General features: G+C 33.9%; 1 protein-coding gene across 1 annotated transcript in view; it reads left to right on the top strand.

The window, feature by feature from the left end:
- The window catches only part of LOC111028294 (transmembrane and TPR repeat-containing protein CG4341-like), a 295,701-nt gene that overhangs the window by 212,731 nt on the left and 61,470 nt on the right, over positions 1–21,500 (top strand). The window lies entirely within an intron of this gene.

The raw sequence follows: 21,500 nt of genomic DNA, 5'->3' as shown, positions 1-21,500 counted from the left end.
TGACCACCCAGGTTTTTAACAACATATGCCCCTGCAACACATGCAAATGTGTTCCAACCACCCCCACCCCCTCACAGTACCAGGTTAATGACTTTAAAAGTTGAAGCCAAAAAAAAAAGAAAATTTTGGAAAAAGAAAAATATTTTTATTTCTAGATTACATTTAATATGATAATTTAGTTACATATAATTTTTATTCGAATATAATATAAACAAATCTCCAAGAAATGTATTTATATATATGATGAAGGTAAATTATATATTTTCACAACTGTAATGGTGTCATAAGTATATGGTTTAATTTCTGAATAAAACTTGGTAATAATTTAAAATATTATGATTAAATACAACCACACGACCGCGCAGGGATACAGGCGATAGTTGAACATAATATATATCCTTACAACACCGACGACAGCATATTATAATGATAATACCACCTCGGGAAGGCTGCAGGGACCGTTTCGGGTTGGCATAATTCCGATTTGAACCTCTATTGGTAGGTACCGTGTTGAATGATTAATATAAAGAGTAGTCATTTTAGCGGTATGCGTTTACAGTCGTCCGCTTCAAACGACCTGTTAAGTCTAGGGGATCGGTCAGTGCACTTTTGGGTTGGGCGGGACGTATAGATAGTGGCGATAAACACTGACCCAGACGTGGTGCCATTAATAATGAATGTATACCACGACCACGGTTAGTAGGTATATACAATTGTGTGTGTGTGTGTGTTGGTGCATTTGTAGGTGTTTGTATGTGTATCATACTTGCGCGTTGTTAGAATCACGTTCGTACGATGACGACGACGACGACGACGACGACGATGGTTATGATGCGCAGATAGGGGATTTTCGAGCGCGAGGTCCGACGTGACCCGGAGCAGCAATGGAGGGTGAAGGGTTGATTCTTTATGATTATTGTCATCATTACTATTTCGTTTACGGGCCATCGTCTTGGTCGTCGTTGGCGATAATAAACACGTATACAACCCCTCCCCTCGCCATCCCCGTTTCTCCGTCTCACCAGGCCGTATCGTCTATACCGCCGACGACCCTCTATATTATATCGTCTAAGCCCCCACGTCGTCGGATTTTATAGGCTTAAAAACGAACGATACATAATAATATAATAATGATAATGATGATATAACCTTAACGATAATATTATATACGATTATTATGAGACGAGTCCGCAACCGCACCCATATACTGCATCAGGTATGTAATATTAAATATCGTGCGGTTGTAACCATGCACACGTTTATGACCAGGTCGTCGACGCGTAATTTATATAAAAGGTGTACACCGACCGATCGTAATGCATTACACAGCACATGAACTTATTATACCGGTGTGACATGAAAACAATATCTCCCAATATTCATACCCCCGGGGGGTATGAATACCCGGGGGTATGATTCGCCTGTTACACCGGGCGTAACCAGAGGACAGTAAATTGAAGTAAAACGAGGTTTATCAAAGCTGCTGGTATTATAATATAGGTATACGGTTTCAATGAACTGTGCCATTCAGAATTCATTGACGACGTGAGTCTCGGTGTAAACTGCAAAATTACAGTGATCACATCAATTATGGGACAGTGTTCTCTTTGTAAGATCATTATTGCAATTATAATGGCTTGAATCGCGAGCGTTTTAACGTTAAAAAATACATGGGAAGTCACTTAACCACTAAACAAAAAAAATTGTGACAATTTTGTATTTTTAATTGTGTGCTTATACAAACATTACATGTATTGGCGAATCATAGCATGCACTTGGTAAAAAGAGTGGGCGTAGGTAAAAAGATCTTCGAACAGTTGCTATTGAACAGCGAAAACAAATAAATGTCTGAAGAAGCATTATATTATATTGTATATATTTTATTTTATCGGATTAGCTGACCCAAATCATTTACGCCCTTAGGTGTACAGTTTAATATTATTATTTTAAAGGCGTTACTGTCGATAGACTTACCTACATATTATATAATATTTTGTCATTTTTGTGATGCTCAGCACTGCAAACGTCGATCCGAACTTAGATAACATACCAACGTCACATTTTAAACGCTGGAAACTCATTTTGGAACTACACAACCACTTTTGGAAACGTTGGAAAAATGAATATCTACAAACTCTTCAGCTTCGGTCAAAATGGTCAACCGGACAAAAGAACCTAACTGTCGATACGTTAGTCCTGATTCGAGAACCAACTCCTCTGTTGTGCTGGAAGCTTGGCCGGATCACGGAAGTACATCCAGGACAAGATGGTGTCGTCAGGGTGGCCACCGTCAAGACTACAACCGGGCTTCTCAAACGTCCAACAATCAAACTCTGTCCTTTGCCAATCTGTTGAATGCCGGATGCATTCAAAGGGGGCAGCATGTTCACACACACAGTCGCGAAGATAACTACAACGCACACCACTGCCCTCCCGTCCACTATACGCTTATCGTACTTTATTTTTATTTTTATTGTAATTAAAATCATGATCATTAGTATGCCCTTTTCTCAATTATATAAATATTATTTTTAGGAGTCTATCGGCGATTGCACTTCTGCGGTTTCGGGTTTCTGTCACAGAACACGGCACCGGCGACTCGCCGGTCTGTCACAGAACACGGGACCGGCTGAAATAATCGCCGATAGACAGCATATAAAAGGCCGCACGACCTACGACAAATCACCAGTCTTTTACCTGATCTGTAGCAAGACCCACCCGGGCAGACTTGCGCATTTCAGGTAAAGCTTCCACACCAAACCTATCGGACGGTATTTATATCGGTCAATAGTGCAATAGTCAGAGTATTCCGGCATTGCACTGATCATATATCCGTCGCAGTTCATGGGGCAATAGTCGGAGTATTCTGGCATTGCACCGACTGTCATACCGTTCGGTAGGTTCTACTCCCCAGTTGTGCGTACTTTTATCTCGTACCTTGTAACATTAAAAGTATGTTCTTTTTTTTTTCTCTTCGTTATTTCATTAAAATAAATAACGCGTCATTGTGACATAAAACCCTGTTGTTTTTCTTTCAAAACCAAATTATTATAATTCAAAATCACTACACCTATATTATATGTTTATACATTTAGTGTCCAAAATTTCCCACAAACGAAATTCTAACCTAACGAAACTGCCCAAATCGATTTATCTTTCCTACGAATTTCGATTGATTATTAAAAGTTAACATACTGTCGTAAACGACGCAAAAATGTTTGACGTATATAAACGATATCTTTCGGTTTCCGATTCCTGCAGAACCATAAAACGAGTAAATATCGTTACGTAAGTTAAATGCTTATTTAATTCTTCTTTTGGTGACCACAATGACGAGCACTGCACAAAAAGATCATTTAACAAGGACTCATAGCCTAACCCGCAGGACTTCAGTTTATAACTCAAAGGTCGCTTTTCTCTTGAACACTTGACCATGGTGTGATGCTTGTGGGTACTGGATATTCAAGAGTGAGATCTCTATAACCTAGGTATAATCGTACTCTTTCTCAACTGGCCGCTATGATGGGTGATAGAAGAGAAATGAAATATAACATTGTCTTTGCTAAATTTTACAAAAGTGTTTTCTAGAGACAAGCACATCATTAAGCACAATTGAGATTGGGTAATCCAAAAAAAAGGGAAAAACGTATTTCAAAAAGGAAAAAAAGTAATATTGTCGGTTAAAACCAACTGAAATATAGTAAATATGATCTTACAATCAAAAACAAAAACAATTAATTGTAAACGACAAGCAGTTAACCACGGTAATTGCACCTCGCGAATGCTTGACAGACCCGTCTCGTCAGTGTCTCTGCCTTAGGACGTAGTCATTTAATTTGGTTGACTCGGCATTCGTTTACTTCTGCTCCGTATGAAATAATAACCATTTGTTGGTTATTCGATATTTTTTTTAAACCGTACATAATATATACAACTATTATACCTTTATAATACGATCGTGCGCGTGTTTTCGAAATAGTTCACAATGCGGTAATATGCTTTATATAGGTTCTGAGCGGATTTATCCTTATTGAGTAATAGTACGACGAGAGTATCTGCGTAATAGACGTCAAATCATATAATATTGCGGTCGACGGACCTCTGTTGGGGTTAAAGATGTTTCGGAACGTTAATAATCGCGTTTGGAAAATACACCGTAAGCAAAACGTCTTATTGATTACATGCAGAAGGGTACAAAATATACATAATCAAAACTGTATAAACAAAATCGCTGTAGTAATATTTAGATCGCATTGTGCATCGTAACGTGTTATATTGTCAGTCACATTGCGAGCAATTTAATATTCAATTATATTATCATAATATCTATGAAAATCGCCAGTCATTTTCGACGTTGAATTTTTAAGTTGACTGCGAACGTGCTCTTTGAAGTACGACTCAAGTTTATTTTCGGTGCACACGATCTCAAACGTTTAACTATTTTACCCCAAACATAACAAATAATTTTGTGGGCATGAATTGAAGGAAATACGAATTCACTACTATTTAATTTCTATAATATTACAGGCATAGACGTTTTAACTGTGACAATAATACGAAACTATGTAATAAGATTATGAGCTTCCATAAATAAATAATTTCTTTTTTGTCGGCAGTCAGTTTGATTTGTTTTTTAAAAATTAATGTTTTGATGTTGTTCTATGGGCCTGATCCGTGTGAGATATCTAGGCGGTTGCCTAAGCTAGAACTATAAATTGTAGAGGTTATATTATATACATATGTTATGAGGTTTTACAATTATTTTTGATTTCATATTATTATGAAAGTACAAATTTACAATTCGTATGCCATGTATAATATACAATTAATTATATTTTTATTTTATAATTAACATTTTTTTACATATATATATTTATAATTGCTATTCAAAGGAATAATTTTAATTGAATCACAGAAAAATGTTCAAAATGAATGAAATATCATCATTAAAATATAAATATTACTCACAGACATAGACATTAGAATCTCGTTTTCATGATAATAAGTAGTAGTAGCATACTATTATATCATCAAACTCGATACAGGTATATATTATTATACTGTACTTATTACTCGTGCAATATGCACGACAAATAAAAAAGTCGAATTTATATAACATTTTTAAAAAGTCTATGGTTAAAACTGAGGAAATCGTTTTTTCGCCTGTCAATCTTGATTATTGTGAATTGAATAATAAGTACGTAATTGTGAACTTAAATTGGCGTGAAATCGTGTTTTTACTAGATACCTAGTTCGCATTCGTACCGTATTTTTCACTGGTAAAAAAGACAAAAATTGCGTAACCGTGTTGCACCTGATTTATATTTTGAACGACTTCATTATTTAAATCGCGTACTGCTAACATCTATATTGTGTTTATTTTATACAGGTATAAACGTACATTGCAGTCCGTTTGTTTGACTTTCGTGCGTCAAATTAAGTTTCGTGAATCAGCTGGCGTACTATATTATCCCTATTATAAATGTTTCGAACGAACGTCAATCAACCGATCCGTCCAGTAATCGGTACCTATATATTATTTACTTGACCTACTGCCTATTCGTATGTATAATATGAATATTGTACTATAGACGAATTACATCCCTAATTAATTTCTAGTGACGTACCGATTTCCGGTCGTTTATACATTATAACAATGGGTATTATATTGTATGCATGGATGCAAGTATGTACCTATTATAAATGATATATTATAATATGATATCCGACGCGTATAAGCGAATATATTCTTACAATTATATCGTCATTATTGAACCGCGGCGAGAGATGTGCACTTTATTTACTATCATTTTCCTCGTCCTGTGATTTCTCGCGTATCCTTTTGAACGCACGACGTCCTTTTTGCCGGAAACGTATTATGTTATACCTACACATCGACGACGGGTATGCCTTGCTCTTGTAGTTAATATAATATTATGACGGATTTAGTTGTTGCTGAGGACTAGTATTTTTTTCACATTGATGTAGATAGGTCGCAGAACAGTGTGAGAGTGATCTGCAAGTTAGTTCTAACAAAATTGGTGTCAAATCAATTTGTGAGAGTAGAAACAATTTTTTTTTTTAATTGTTTTTAGATTACAGTATCTCTGACGATTTGTTAAAACTACGACATGTACCTATATTCGGTGTGCACACAACGGTTGTAGGAAATTAACTTTAAAGTTGTCCGTCTTAATTTGTCTATAAAATAGTATAACGGTAGACACCCGCGAAGTATCTTCGCTGTACTTATTACGATGTAGATGACCAATAGAGAAATTAGTTTTGCAAATTTCAACTTTTATCACTAAACAAAACTACACAAAAATCTACTTCCTATTATTTGTATTCAAAACGATCGGATTTGACAGTTTCGTTAATCGTAAAATTGTTTGATAAGGCGTGTTCACTTTATAGGTTACATCCGGTTCGTATACGAACTACATACTATTATAATATAATTCTTAATAAGCACCAGCTATAGATAAAGGTTATGTATTATACCATATATATGTTTATTTATTTTCCGAAGAAGTTTGAACCGTCAAGAAAAAAACAATAGATTTTCGAATAGCATATTATATATATCAAAGCAAAAAAATCTCTATCGTACAACTTTAAATTGACACGACTGCATAGAATTCCATCAAAACATATTACTCTCTTGTAAATGTATAAAAAATAAATATAAAACGATCCTCTATATGCACTTACGTCATCTGATTTCGTTGTAGATTTTCATTGAATAAAAAATGTGCTTGAATTTTATGACAAAATAAATAAATTCGAATTCACCAGAAAGTTCATCCGATACCGAGGTCAACTTACTGCTGTTATAATTTTATTGTTTTACACAAGTACAATTTTGATAAAGAAAAAGGAAAATATCAAAACACTGTAAGGGATATTAATATTACATAATATCATCTATACGCATTGAACATTGGCAAATGACACCTAATTAAAAAAAAAAAAACATAATTGATTTGACATAATTATCTCGTTGACCACTTTACACCAATAACAGGGAAATCTGTTTCTACATGTATAATTTACCCGTATTCTAATAATAACTGATGTGAAATAATTAAGGTCTGAAAATTGGATTCGCACTCCCTCTGTCCCGGCCACCGCTATCACTACTACCACTATCACCTCCACCAACTATTTGATGTTTATTTTTTTTTTTAGAGCTCTCTGTATACAATTATATTATATTATATTATACAAACGCTCTGCGTCGTGGAGTATGAGATAAAACGGGTATGTGGTGCACTTACATAATATTATATGGAAACTTGTGTTTATATTATGTGTACATAGTTGTTCGATATTCGCCCATAAAGAAAATGGCTTATCGCAAACCGATGCAAAAAAAAAAAAAAAAATTCAGAGTATAGTGTATGTTATAATATAACGTTTATATATATATTATTATATGTATCGCGTAGTCGTTCATGGGTCACCGATGTTAGATTATGGCGTGTCGGCGGCGCAGTTCGAGCATATATGTGAGATTTCGGTCCGGAGGCTTTTCCACAACAACCACCATCACCACCCCTTCATTCATCCCCGAACACATTGTCTGTCTCTCCGGAGACGGGCCCTTTGGCGAGGACTGAGCCGTTTCGCGAAAGTATACTTATATATATATATATTATACAATGCACATAGTAACATTACTTTGCAGTGTGTGTGCGTGCGCATAGTGTGTAATATGTACAATATATACGTATATATATATTGTATCGCGGTATATAATATATATGTATATTGTGGTATAGAATAGCGATGCAACGCGGCGCCCGTGGACCATATATATTTATTATTATTCGATACGTGTCCGGCGTCGGTGGTATGTTCGGATGCTGCACAAGGGTATTCTGATGTAAATTCCGCCAAGACGCAGTAGTTCGTACCCTTTGCGAAGCGCACTTCACCGCTCATCCCTTAGCACCGTCCGCCCCTTACCCACCCCATGCACGATACGGCCGCACACAAGGGAGGATCATATATATATATATATATAGACTGTACAAAGAATGCACGCGTCTCCAATATATACGTAAATATGTGTGTGTGAATGTGCGTGCAGAGGAGTGCTTTAAGGGACGTACACTACGTGAGATGTGCGGTGGGGGTGAACGAAACGGAGATGAGCTATCCGTGCGGGAGCTTTCTGTCAATATTTCCGCGAACTCGGAAAATGTATGTTGTTCTACGGTGGTTGATCGGTGACATGGCGGAGACACGAAAGGTGTGGTCGAGGGTGAATCGTGCCCCCAGAGGGTTGATGCTTGTTTTGGGCAACTCATCCGCCGCGCTCAATCGTATATAATATACCGCATCGTGTAAAGCGCGTAACTCGAATCGGTGACGACCCGTGGCATGATAATCCACAATAATATTGAGTATATAGGTTCGTAATATTATTATTCTCATTATTATCTTATTGTATATTGGTGTTGCATTTTACGTACTTCCAGATTTTAGGGGTAAGTAGCAAGCATAGCACACCGTCATTCGATATTTTAAGTGTTTACGGAATAGTAGATGCTTGATGCGTAGGCGCGGATCCGCAAAATAGTTATGGGTGGGGGTACGCATATCGGTTTCAGATTCTAGCTTAAAAAATGGCAGTGGGTATGTTATGTGGCTTTGGCATTTTCATGCTCTTACCACAGTCTACTGCAGTGCCTACTGTCAACATTTTAGATATCTTATAGTGCAATAAGTTCTTAGATACTTGCTAGTGGGAAATAAGGGTAGGCGGTAACTAACAAAATAACCATATCACAAAATATTATTTAGACAGCCCACGACTTTTATTACAAATATATTGCATCAAATGAATTTAAATGTATCCTAGAATAACCAGTCTACGGAAGTTTGGGGTGATTGCCAAGTTGCCCCCGTTCACCACTGAGGGATATACGCCCTGTAAATGCGTATATATTATAGAGGACCGTCAAAATCCAGTTGTGATGGAAAACCAGAGGAGAGATTAGTATATTAATAAATGTATAAGATCTCTTGCGGTCGAAGGCGGGCTGCTGCAGAGTTGTAGTTTGGTTCTTTAAAGCAGCGGTTCTCAACCTTTTTGAGTCCCCTATAATGTCACCAAGATGTCCAACGATCCTTTTATAATGTAAGCATTAAAAATTGAACCAACTGTTATTATTGTATTTATTTGTGTATATATTTTACAAAAAAAAAGTATTTTATGTACACTTCAATGGACGTTTTTATCGACTGTCGGACTATCCAAAAAAATATATAAGTATTATAACACTTACTATTAATCATAAGATTCTAAGTGAAACAATTTTTTTCCCACATGGATTGACGATCCTAAAATAATTGTTGTCGACCAACCGCGGTTGAGAATCGCTAGTTTAAAGGAAGTCGAAGACTTAATAACATCATTGTGTAAACAATACCTCGACGATACTTTTTTATGGTTTGAGCCGTGCCCGACGTGTGCTCGGCGCCGTACGACAATCTAATCTTTGCGATCAAAAACGTTTTATTTTTTTCTCCGAGTATATCATAATATTAATATTATTTTGTTTTATATTCGTAACGTAAGCTATATTATATATTTTAATACTCGCATATTGTGACGTTATAATACCAAACAGTATACTCTTCCGGGTGTGGTGGTAGGTCGCTGCGGACGAGTGAGAGAGGGAGACGTCTTGGGAAATAATAATGATATACCAACGGTAATTTATTGTGCACATAGATATATATATTAGGGTATATATTATTATGTATCCGAAAACCGCTGATGCTGCCGTTGCGATGATTTCGCGTACTTCTCTCCGACCAAGAATCAGCATTACTATATACATAATATTATATATGTCTACAACGGTCACGGCTGTGCAATAATATCATGTTTACTAGTACTCGGACCCACGATGACCGTAACGATCATAATATTATATTATGCGCACACGACCGACCCCGATCGTTTGAAATAGACTCCGATTTCGGCCACCAACACATATTATTATAGGTAATCATCCCGCTGCGGTAAACAATAATAATTAATAATAATAAATTGCACAAAGCCGGTTCCTCAAACGATTTGTACGGTAAGCGAGGGGCGTAGCTTGAATTTGCATTTTGGGTCATTCCGAAAAAAATAAAATACCTATAATATATTATATACATACAATTTCAACAACACAACATTGATTGAATTGTAGTTTTTTATTTTTAAACATAAAATTAGTTGAACTTCGCAAAAAATATCAAACTCTCAAAATCAACTTCTGAGATTCAGATAAAATCATAAAAATGGAGTGATAAAAAAAAACATATTATTCGGTACTTATAGACAAAAAAAGTTTATAAAATAAAACCATGGTCAGAAACAATTTAAGTTAGTTTAAAATTGCTTACAATGGAACCAAAAGCGGTTTAATCATTTATAAATTGCATTATTTTTTTCTTAAACGAATGACTGGTTTATATAACGTAGTAATAATTTTAGTAGAGAGGGTTATACACTAATCAAATCATTGAGGAAACTATAATGAATGTTATGTTCAACTTTATATCATAAAATACCAGCTGTATAATATAACAGTGTTTTGTTATTTTTGGAGTGTAATTGAATTAGAAAATAGTGGTAAATCGACTTAGACATGTATAATTTCTGCACATAATATAATCGGCGAGAGTGTCTTGCGTTAATACTCTATCGTAATCTCTGTAATCATAATAATAATATTTTTACTCGTTGCACTATTCGAGTAGTAAGCATCATCGACTATATAGCTATTTATTTTTAAATGTATACAAATTATAGCTTTAGTGGATCATATTTTTGAAACAAAAGTGAGTGGGTTCACACACTCTCTATGTCACCTAGTTGGAATGTGCTATAAACACGACATTATGTGTTTAATGATATTAATAAAGATATCTTTGATCGCTTATCGTGTTCTTTTTCTTATATATGCATTTTTCGCACTTTTCGAAATTTTAACGAGACCACCGTAGATATATATATTATTTTTCATTGGATTGCCCGCAAAACGTGTTTTTACTTTTATTTTTTTTTTTTTTGAAGCTATATATAATTTATATGCCTGGTATTTTTAGAACAATATATTATATTATATATACGCGTAATAATAATTATCGTACAACAGTTCACGCCATCCGTCGAGATTTCAATGTCGTTCGGATCAGTTCGACCTCGTTAGCCCCTTGAAAAGGTTCAACGTGTTTACTCGTTATACACTAATATTATACCTATGTATTTTACACGTGTATATAATATATAAGACACGAAGCGCAGTAAGTACTTTGCTCGTTAAACGCAAATACGCGCATGCGCACATACGTATATGTAAAAAACAATGCAATACAAAATAATAGTATTCGATAAAATGTTTTGCCGAGTGAGCGTTAGTACATTAGAGCAATTATATAAATTATTATGATATAAACGCGTATAATTTGGTCATTATTATTATTATTGTTATTATTTTCACCATAAACGCGATTCACGACGTAGTATAGGTAATTGAGTAAAACCATACTAAATACTATTTATAATTTTGAAAATCGGATGTCCCATATCAAAAAAATATACAAAACAATATACAATACAAAATCACTTTATTTTCATAGACGCATTTGTATCTTCTTATCTGATTTTAAATATATGTATAATACATTTCTTAAAAACATGTATTGAAGAAATGCCTGAGATATTATTAATATTACACACATAACACATTGTATACTGTACCGAGCGCTGAGCTTGGCCAGCTTTGATTATTGTAACTTATAAGTCAATATCAATTTAAAGTAGTTAGATTAAAAAATATTTTAGTTTGCATATTTTGTACTACTGTACTAATCTATTTGTATCTACTATTATATTTTTACACAATTCCTATAAATTTGTAGATTTCTTGCTATTTTCAGTTTTCAATTGTCCTAAATGTAAATATAAATGTCCTTCAAGTTCAAAAATAAGTTTAGGCTTGTAACACAGTTGCATAATATTATGTCAATGGCTATGACGCAGAAAGTCACAAAAATGTTACAACTTCCACTAGTTAATTCGCTTTTAAAATATATTACAGTTTAAACTTGTTAGTTTCTATGTCTTATATTTAGATTTCGTCATCTGAACTGATTTCATTGTAAAACTGTAACTATAGATAACAAATTAATTTAGTATTTTTAGTCTCTATTTAATTTTTTTTCTACTATAGACAACTCTATAGTGATAAGTGGTTTTTTTCTTATTCTGAGTTATCGACGTGGGTACACGGTTTCGACAGACGTCGTGCTACTATTATGTTAATTTATCAACAAATGGCTATTCTAAAAATACCTATGTTAATAAAAATAGTAATGATAATTTGGTTAATGAAAATAGATTAACGTATGTAATATTTTTAAAAATTAGGTTAGGTTTAGTTTTAATCGTATTCGCCAAAAAACCTCACGTAACAGCGCATAAAATATCCATATATTTAAATCGTTGGGAATGGAAAAATCATGTTTAAACGATATTTCAATACTTTATATTCAATATTCACGCAACGGCGCTTGGCCTTTGATCGTCAGTTGGTGGTTCAATAATGGTTTGTGATATGTGTGGGTATGTGTATGTTAGGTTAGCTTAGGTTAGTGTATGTGAACTGCGTTTGCATGACACACGTTGTATATGGTTTTGGTGGTAAATATTATAATACGCTCGTATATATATATATATATATGTGTGTGTGTGTGTGTGTTTATATATGTGTAAAAGTCCTTGTACTTTAATCGGACAGCAATATGATACCTTACGTGATGGCGAATGGGAAGAGAAAAATGGGATAAAATATAGAAGTGTTTGTTTTCCACACGTCACTTTCGTGAAAGTTTTCCCGGTGAAACACACCGAAAATAAGTTGGCGTCAAAAACAACATATTTTGGCCGTATCGGTTACAAAGTTGTTTATCGAAGTTTAATCTACCAAACTGGGTTACAAATATATACGTGCGTTCTGACCGTTATAGTAACAATAATACGAACGACGTTAATAAATAATAATAATAATAATAATAATAATAAATTATTATTTATAATAATAGTAGAATGAGAATAATGAGAACAATAATTATTATTATTATAGTTTTATTACAAGTGGGTAGAAATTATTGTTATAATATTTATGAATATTAAATCATAATATGTCTGTGAGCAGGAAACTGACGGACTATAATAATTTTAAAAGCAATTATGTACAAGACATCGTGAATCGATTTAAAAATCGGCCGATTGTTATTCGGCGATTATAAATTTGTAAATTGCATATTTGATTCGGTAGCCATTACATCACTATTACAGAGTTATGAAGAATATCTCCCTCGAGTACGCAATACACGTTTTACGACTACAGGTATAGTGTATACTTACACAAACACACAAACATATAAAGTTCGATTTAATTCCACCTCACGTAGACGGTTTTTGTATAATTGAACGTAAAACGTGTCTATACAATATTCCAAATAACTAAATTTTATTACATAGCACTATATTTTTTCAAAAAATAAAATCGAATCTCTTACTATTCTTTTTTTTTTTTTTTTTGTAATGCGTTTTACTTTTTTAAACGATAACTCATTTATTCATAATTCTAAAGCAGGATTTTTTTATTACGATGAGCATATTGTGATAAATCAAAATTAGTGAACTATAATGCAGTTATTTTTCTTTAAAGTCCAGATGGGCTGAGTATTATTGCAGAGCAATATTATTTCATAAGGCTTCCTTATAGCTACAACAGTTTCCCACATCTCGTATTTTAATGTTTTTATTTTTTTATTTTTAAACCGCCTTTGATATTCACCCAACAAAACCACCATAAAATATATTATACTCTGTTTCAGAATATGAAATATATTATTTACCTGGATGTATATAATATATGATATAGGCCTAACCAAACATTATTGTATATAAATGAATACTGTTATGCTGTATTGTTTGTGTTCCACAAATAAATTTAAAATTGGAAATATTGTTTTCCGTAATAAAGAAATTATTATTATAGATATATTATATCATAGGTTCGCAGTAGTAAATGTAAACATACATTTTACATAATTGAATACTGTTATGTTGTATTATTCGTGTACAGTAAATAAACTTGTACATAGAAATATGTTTTCCAATAGTAAATAATAATTATTATTACGAAGTGTTAATATTATTACGGCCAATGGTCATTAAAAACTGAAAACAAATTATCGAAATAAAATTACATAAAAACAAGATTTGTTTATTTAAAAACTATAGTTATTTAATATTATAATATTATCGGAAAAATTGATAAAAATGTTTAGTCCAAGATAAAAAAAACAAGAAATATAGTTTTTTCAATGGTGATATTACGGTATTATCATTATCGGCGTACACTTAGAACCGCATATTACTCGAAATATGGAAAAATACATTTTAATGACTTATCACATAATATAATAGGAATGGACTTCGATTTAGCTGATATCGCTAAACTTCCGAGGCCTGGTGTCCCACAGCAGCTCTCATGTCACTCCTGCTCTTAAATATCGAAGGACAGTACCTATAATATTGTAGACAAATGTTTATAAACGGTAGGTTATAATAATATTATACAGGATGTAACAGATATAATATGGATAACTGAAAAATGTACCTATAATAATTAATTTCTTACCAGGAGTAACCGTTTTCGTTCTGGTCGATATTTTTAAGTTGTTATGTTTCCTACCTAACTATTACAGTTATCAATAATATTATTACGTACCCATTTTTTTTTCAAGCACTGCAATAGGAGAAATTTTATTTCATAGTTGATGACTTACATGATATATATGTTCTCAAATCTTATACAATCCGATTGTGTATATAATATTACTATAACGGGTGGGTGTATAGTGTTCATAAAAACGCGTCTACAATACTCGTTTTATAGGTCCGCACGAGTGCACGACTGTATAGTTATATATTGTGAGCATGTGTATATAATACAATATGTGCTACAATCATTAAAAAAATAAAAAAAAACAATAAACCACGGTCTTATGATACGGAATACGAAAAATGCAAAACAAAAACGTCATTGTCATATTGTTATTGTTATTGTTATCATATTCTTTACGGTGGCATGCTCAGTCGACGTTATCGAAATTAAAAACACGATCTCACGTAGGTACCTATACACAGAAGGGTTGAATTGAAAAAAAATTATTATATTATTAAACATTACGAACAATTATAATTTAAATAATGACTTCTATTTCAATAATAGACATAAAAACGTGCAAAAAAAAATGCTAGTCAATTTTTTATACAAATATATCCTAAAACGCAATATATTATATAGATATATATATACTAAGCAATTTAGTGCCATTTTTGATTATAGTTTATTGACGGACCAGGGACAGAATCAAATGATGTAATTTTAGAAAATCCACTTATTATATAATATAATATTCATAGCGCAGGATTTACACTTATAAACTTGCGTTTTTCATTGAGATCAACGCGTGGCCTGTTGTATGTAGTGTGTCGGTCATGACGTATATGCATATATATAACATGTATGTTTTTATTTTATTGTGGCAATGTGTAGAGCAATGTGACAAGTCGAATTGTCAAAGACCGATAATACCTATTACATTTCGACAATAGGTATTATATGTGACGGGAAAGAATAATATTCTTTTTCGCCATATATTGCGCGTTACATTTCGGTCCATCCGTTAATCATGATATTAAAGTATTTTATATCCCTATGGAGATTTATGCCCTGCGGACACATCTAGCTCGTGCAATAATGTATTATTATTTGGGCACAATAAAAGCACAACCGCATCACAGATTTAAAAACTTTTTGTCACCTGTGTGTGTATGTTTTTTACCATAGCTGTAGTAAAGGATATTATATAGCACATTCAATTTTTTTTTTACATCCCGTTAATCGCTGCTTCAACATTTCGTCCCACCAGCTTATAAACGATTATGACATCCGTTTAATATTCTGTGTAATTTTAATAATTTTCTTTTACGCCGTCCAAGCGTAATACTATATTAGGACCCATGTAGAGACATATTTTCCGAAACACATTATCATTAAAGGATAATGTGCCACGAAAAATCCTGTGAAACGTCGTTGTCACAGGTGGTGCAGTAAGCCAACGTCGACGATCAAACAAAATATGATGGCGGACAATCAAAATATAGAAGTTGTACACGCTGCAGTGGACAGCCCATAACAAATGTAACGCTGTAGCGTTACACTTCACTGGAGGAGTTGAACGATGCTTAAACAAGCTGTCTGAAATCGTTAGCAAGCGTTTAAATCATATTACATACCGATAACCACGTCATTGGTCGAAGCGGTGTGATACCGCAGCTATACCAACAGCAGCCACTACATCGACAAACTGCATGCTAGAATATTCGCCGGACGAGTGTAATAATATTCGCAGTAACGTCCTGTACGAAATAACCGGTGGGCTGGGTAGGTAGTCGGCAGGTGCGCCAGTCGAAAAAAAACTAAAACGCCGACAAAAATATTCCTGCCACTGCAGAGGTCGCCGCCGGCCATAATATAATATACGAAAAAATAAGAACCTCCGTATATATAATTAAAGGCCGGTCATTTCGCGCGTATATATATATATATATATATGTGTGTGTGTGTGTGTGTGTGTGTGTGTATGGATGTATGTATGATAATAATACGTACGCGTACCGTTAACGACCACTAATTTTATGTTTTCGTTGCACTAAACCCGGAGTGACTGTATTTTATGGTGGCCGCCCCGACCGCGGCATTGTAATTAAAATTGTCTTTTGTGCGCGTACCACACCCCCTCCTCGTCAGCCCCTATCGCGCTGTCTCTTTCTCGCGCACGCCAACACACCCCTAAAACTCTAGCAACCCCTCACCCTGCCGGTGCTCTTTTATGCACTGCAATGAATACGCATTAAAACGGCGGCGGCGGCGACTACTGTCCGCTAACTCGAGCTGCTCGCCAGGGCTAAGTGACCGAACACGAGATTATACTATGTCGTGAATATCATACACACACACACACACACACAAGTGCACAAACCCACGTGTGTATAACAGCGAGGGTGTGTGTGTGTTAGAGTATTTCGCTCATAAATCATTTAAACAAACCCGCACACGTATAACATGCAAATTCTGTAGTCGTAATGGTTCAGTTTTCCCACCCCCACCCGCGCCATGTTTATATAATATAAAGTTGTGCGTACTCTGTACATTATTATTATTATCATCATCATCATCATCGTCATCATCGTCATCATAATATATTATATGTTCGTGTATTTGCGTCGGCGCAACGTGTATCACATCATTATTATAAACAGCCCGGTGAACCCATATACAATAATATAATATACTTCGCGAGATTTTCTTTTTTGTTTCGAGATAACTACGTCTGACTTCCCGGTCAAATGCCCGCGAGTACTTCCGATGGGCGATGGCCAGATCGTCTATAACAGCAGTGTAGCCAGTGTTAACCCGGTACAGTTTCTACTCTCTCAATAATTACCAATGATGGTTAATAAAGATTTTAAAAATAACTCCAAAATTATTGACAGAGTCATTAGTAATTTAAATTTCCTTATAAAATATTTATTACGTTATTCATGAATTCAAATTGTAATGAACTTTACCTAATCATAGTCGGTTAATTATTGAAACTTTTATTCAACACTGACTACAGCTCGGAAACTAATAAAATATAGAGAAGCATTGAGTAGTCGCAAAAAGCCATATTTATGATGCATTACTGCTGTATCCGTGAGTCGTGATTTAAAGTCAATGTTCCAAATATTATGCGAAAAAAACGTTGAAACAGAAAATTACATTTTTCACTTGCACTAATATTTGTCGTAAAAAAATCACCACCCCTGATATAATATAATAGTAAATTGTTACGCGTATTATGTTACCGACACGATCGTGACACTGAGTTAACGCTAAGGTAGTAGTAGCGCTCACCCTCCATGCCGGCTTTATCGGTTGTTAAAGGTGAGTGGGTACAATCGAAAAAAAGGTGTCCAAGGATGATGTCTGTCAACTGTCAGTTAAACACAACACACACTAGAGGAAACGCAACTAGTCGCGATGACGTGGGATCGCGATGGCTAATATATTATCGTCAAAGTGAATAGTGGTACATATATTATAGCTTATGGGCCTATAGGCAATGTACGAGGGTGAAAATCTTACGTCATATAGCGACGATAGCGTACAAATATGGCAATATATATGCCTACGCATTATACTTGTTTATCTGGCTCATGCTTATGTCTCTAAAATAGGTTGTTAGAACCGCAATAATATGCTCTTGAAAACATCCATATCAGTGCTTAATTACCTACGCATTATAATTACTGAGATATGCATAGAAATATCAAAAATCAGAAAAATGTAGAATCTAGTTGGGGGATCTAAGGGGTTGTTTGTAAATTTGGTAAAATAACTCCCACAAATTCGCTAAAATGTAAAAAATTAGATAAAAGTTATAACATCTTCCTGACAATTTGGTGCCGCGCCATTTGTGCCAGTTGTTGTGCAGCTAGCCATTTTCTAAAATACAATATCGAAAATCGAACGGATCGATGTACTCATCACAGTCACAAAAAAGAACTATATATCTATATCTATACTATTATATAAAATTATAAGCGGTTTTCTACGACCACGCAAACCGAGAAAACTACTAATTGGATGGTCGTGCAATTTTTTTTAAATTAAAGAGGACATCACAGAGAAGGTTTTAGGCATACATTTAGTCCGATAAAGTTAACAAATAATTAGTTATTATTGATTAAAATAAACGTGTAAATTGTATACCAATACCATTTTTAGTAAGAAATAGTCGCTGGCTGAAAATAAATAACAATCAAACTCGACAACCACAGATGCTTATAGGCTGGTCGGTAGGTATTGACGTGGAATAATAAGCAATTATTATAATTATTTAGTTTAGCGAAAAAAAAACAATTAATTTTATCTGAATATCTATCGAATGTGTTATATTAGTTATTGGTAAAAAATAACTAATAACTAATCCAATTTTCACAAATTGCTTACTAAGATGGTTGAGTTGCATTTATAGCCGCTCATCGGAATATCCACAGTCAAAATAAAAAATTTAATTAAAGTAAAAAATATTATTCATGTAGAGTATTTACCTAGCTTGGGGTACGATAATAATAATACAATATAATATAATAGAAATATAAAATAATATAATATTATATTTAATAATATAACAATAATATCCTACTAGTGTTTTTCTCATTGTCAACTATAATACGTCGCCTTGTCACGTATGACATTCAAATTTAATTAATATATTTTTCTCCCGATCCAGAAAAAGTTGATAACGTCTTTTACAAAGAAATTTTTTAAGTTTTTGAATTATCAAAATACTGGCATAATTCATATCTTTTGTTCCATCCATAGTTATACCGACAAAATGTACATACACAACACGAACTCTAATTTTTGTCGCTTCGTACATTAAATCTATTAAATTAAAAAAATGTTGCAATAAGCATCAATTGTTCTATTGACATAAGTGATATAATTTTTTCTCAACATTATGAAGAATCTTCGACGGCGACGCTAAATTTATGTGGCTATATTATCACGGAGAGTGACTAAAAGTAATCTAAAACAAAAATAATTATTTAACATCCAGAAAATAAAAAGCAAATGAATATCTGAGAAATCTTGCAATAGCGAAGCATTGCCGGGTCAGCTAGTACTATATATAATATTATGTCAATATCATAAATCATTATCCGCGTGGTTAAACAGTTTACAATTTCGGCGGTGGGGGGCTTGTGTAAGGGTAACTTTGGTATTCCATATAGTTTCCACAGTTGACTAAAGCGTATGCGATGACGTATAAGTTATAAAAACAGAAACAAACGCGGAGACAAAAAAATCAATTAACTGATGTTATTCGTATCCGTACTGTAATTTATACAATATGTACGACATATACCATATTATATAGCATATAAAAATGGGGTCTGGAAAAACAAAACGAGTCCTGTGCGGAAAGAGTCGCATTGTGTATGGTTGTTGTTGTGCAGTTCGTTGTTGTCTAAAACGCAATAACGAAAGTCGAACGGACCGAATACAAACAGTAAACACGAGAATCACAATAATCATTATCGTGTGTACAAAATATTTATGTGTGTACATTTGAAATTGTTACTATTATATATATAATATTATTGGTTTTAGCGAAAAATCGAAACCAGTCACTGAATCTAATATATATTTTTTTAGATTATCAAACATTGCGATTTACAGCGTGTACAATAGTAATATATCGTTAAATAAATATACGCGAGTCATATTGAATTTGGCGACCGAAGATTGGATTTATTATAATATTATTATTCGACGAGATCCGACGTTTTATATTTTATTAATTCACTGAAAGCATTTAACATTTCCTTTCGGTCCGATATCATAATAACTGCAGTCAATATTGTCTGTCGCTTCTACAAAAAAATTTTCCCTCTGTTCACCATTAATTTTATCCCTTTTAAGATACCGAAATCATCGATTGCTGCGTTCATATACTTTATTCAATTTTGTCGAACAATATTATAATATATCTTCGACCGGAAACTTTCAGCAAAATACGGCTTTTTATATTTGTAAATAATTAATTTTTACTTCGAGAACTATATATATTTCGGAAAGAGTGCATTGGTAATTATTGTCACCACCGTGATTTTGTAAAAATATATTTGAGAAGACACATGTTTTGCACGACGTAGATTATATCTCTATTATATACGCAGTTGATTTTATTATTAGGGAATAAATCGATTTTATTTCCATTTTTCGACTTTCGCGTTATCACATAGTAAACAACGTTCCGTATAGTCTGTAAACCATTATTTAAACGATCACAGAAATGAGACTTATTTTTCGTTTCCCGACAATTAACGGTTTTCATTATTTTTACTTACATTGAAATACTATCTCCTTTGCTATGTCATCTCGTTATTTTCCGGGACTCTAGGAGTATCGTGACCGACTACCGCCTCCCTTCAGGGGCCTGTCAAAAAGTACACATCGTCCATTAACACATCTCTCCCCTGCATTAATGCTTTTTAATTTAATGACGTTCTTACTCTAAAGTTCTTTTACTACTGCCCACCCGCACCCGCACACACAACATTATACACGTACATTTTTTAAGCGGTGGTTATAGCACACGGACGGCGTAAAAAATGTTTTCCTATTGAGCTCGCGATTACAACTATTTGGAACGTAATAATACCTATAATAATTCATACATAAATCGTACACCACTTATTCACACGCTCGAACGCTACCACCGTGGCCGCTGCTTCTGTGTATTGTACGTGTAACCGTGTTGCTTGGGTACAACATGCAAATATTACTGTAGAG

The sequence above is a fragment of the Myzus persicae genome, unplaced genomic scaffold (genome assembly GCF_001856785.1).
Source record: "Myzus persicae strain clone G006 unplaced genomic scaffold, MPER_G0061.0, whole genome shotgun sequence".
Classification (NCBI taxonomy): domain Eukaryota; kingdom Metazoa; phylum Arthropoda; class Insecta; order Hemiptera; family Aphididae; genus Myzus; species Myzus persicae.
Note: the sequence above shows the minus strand (reverse complement) of the source record. Positions and strands in the feature narration are given on the sequence as shown.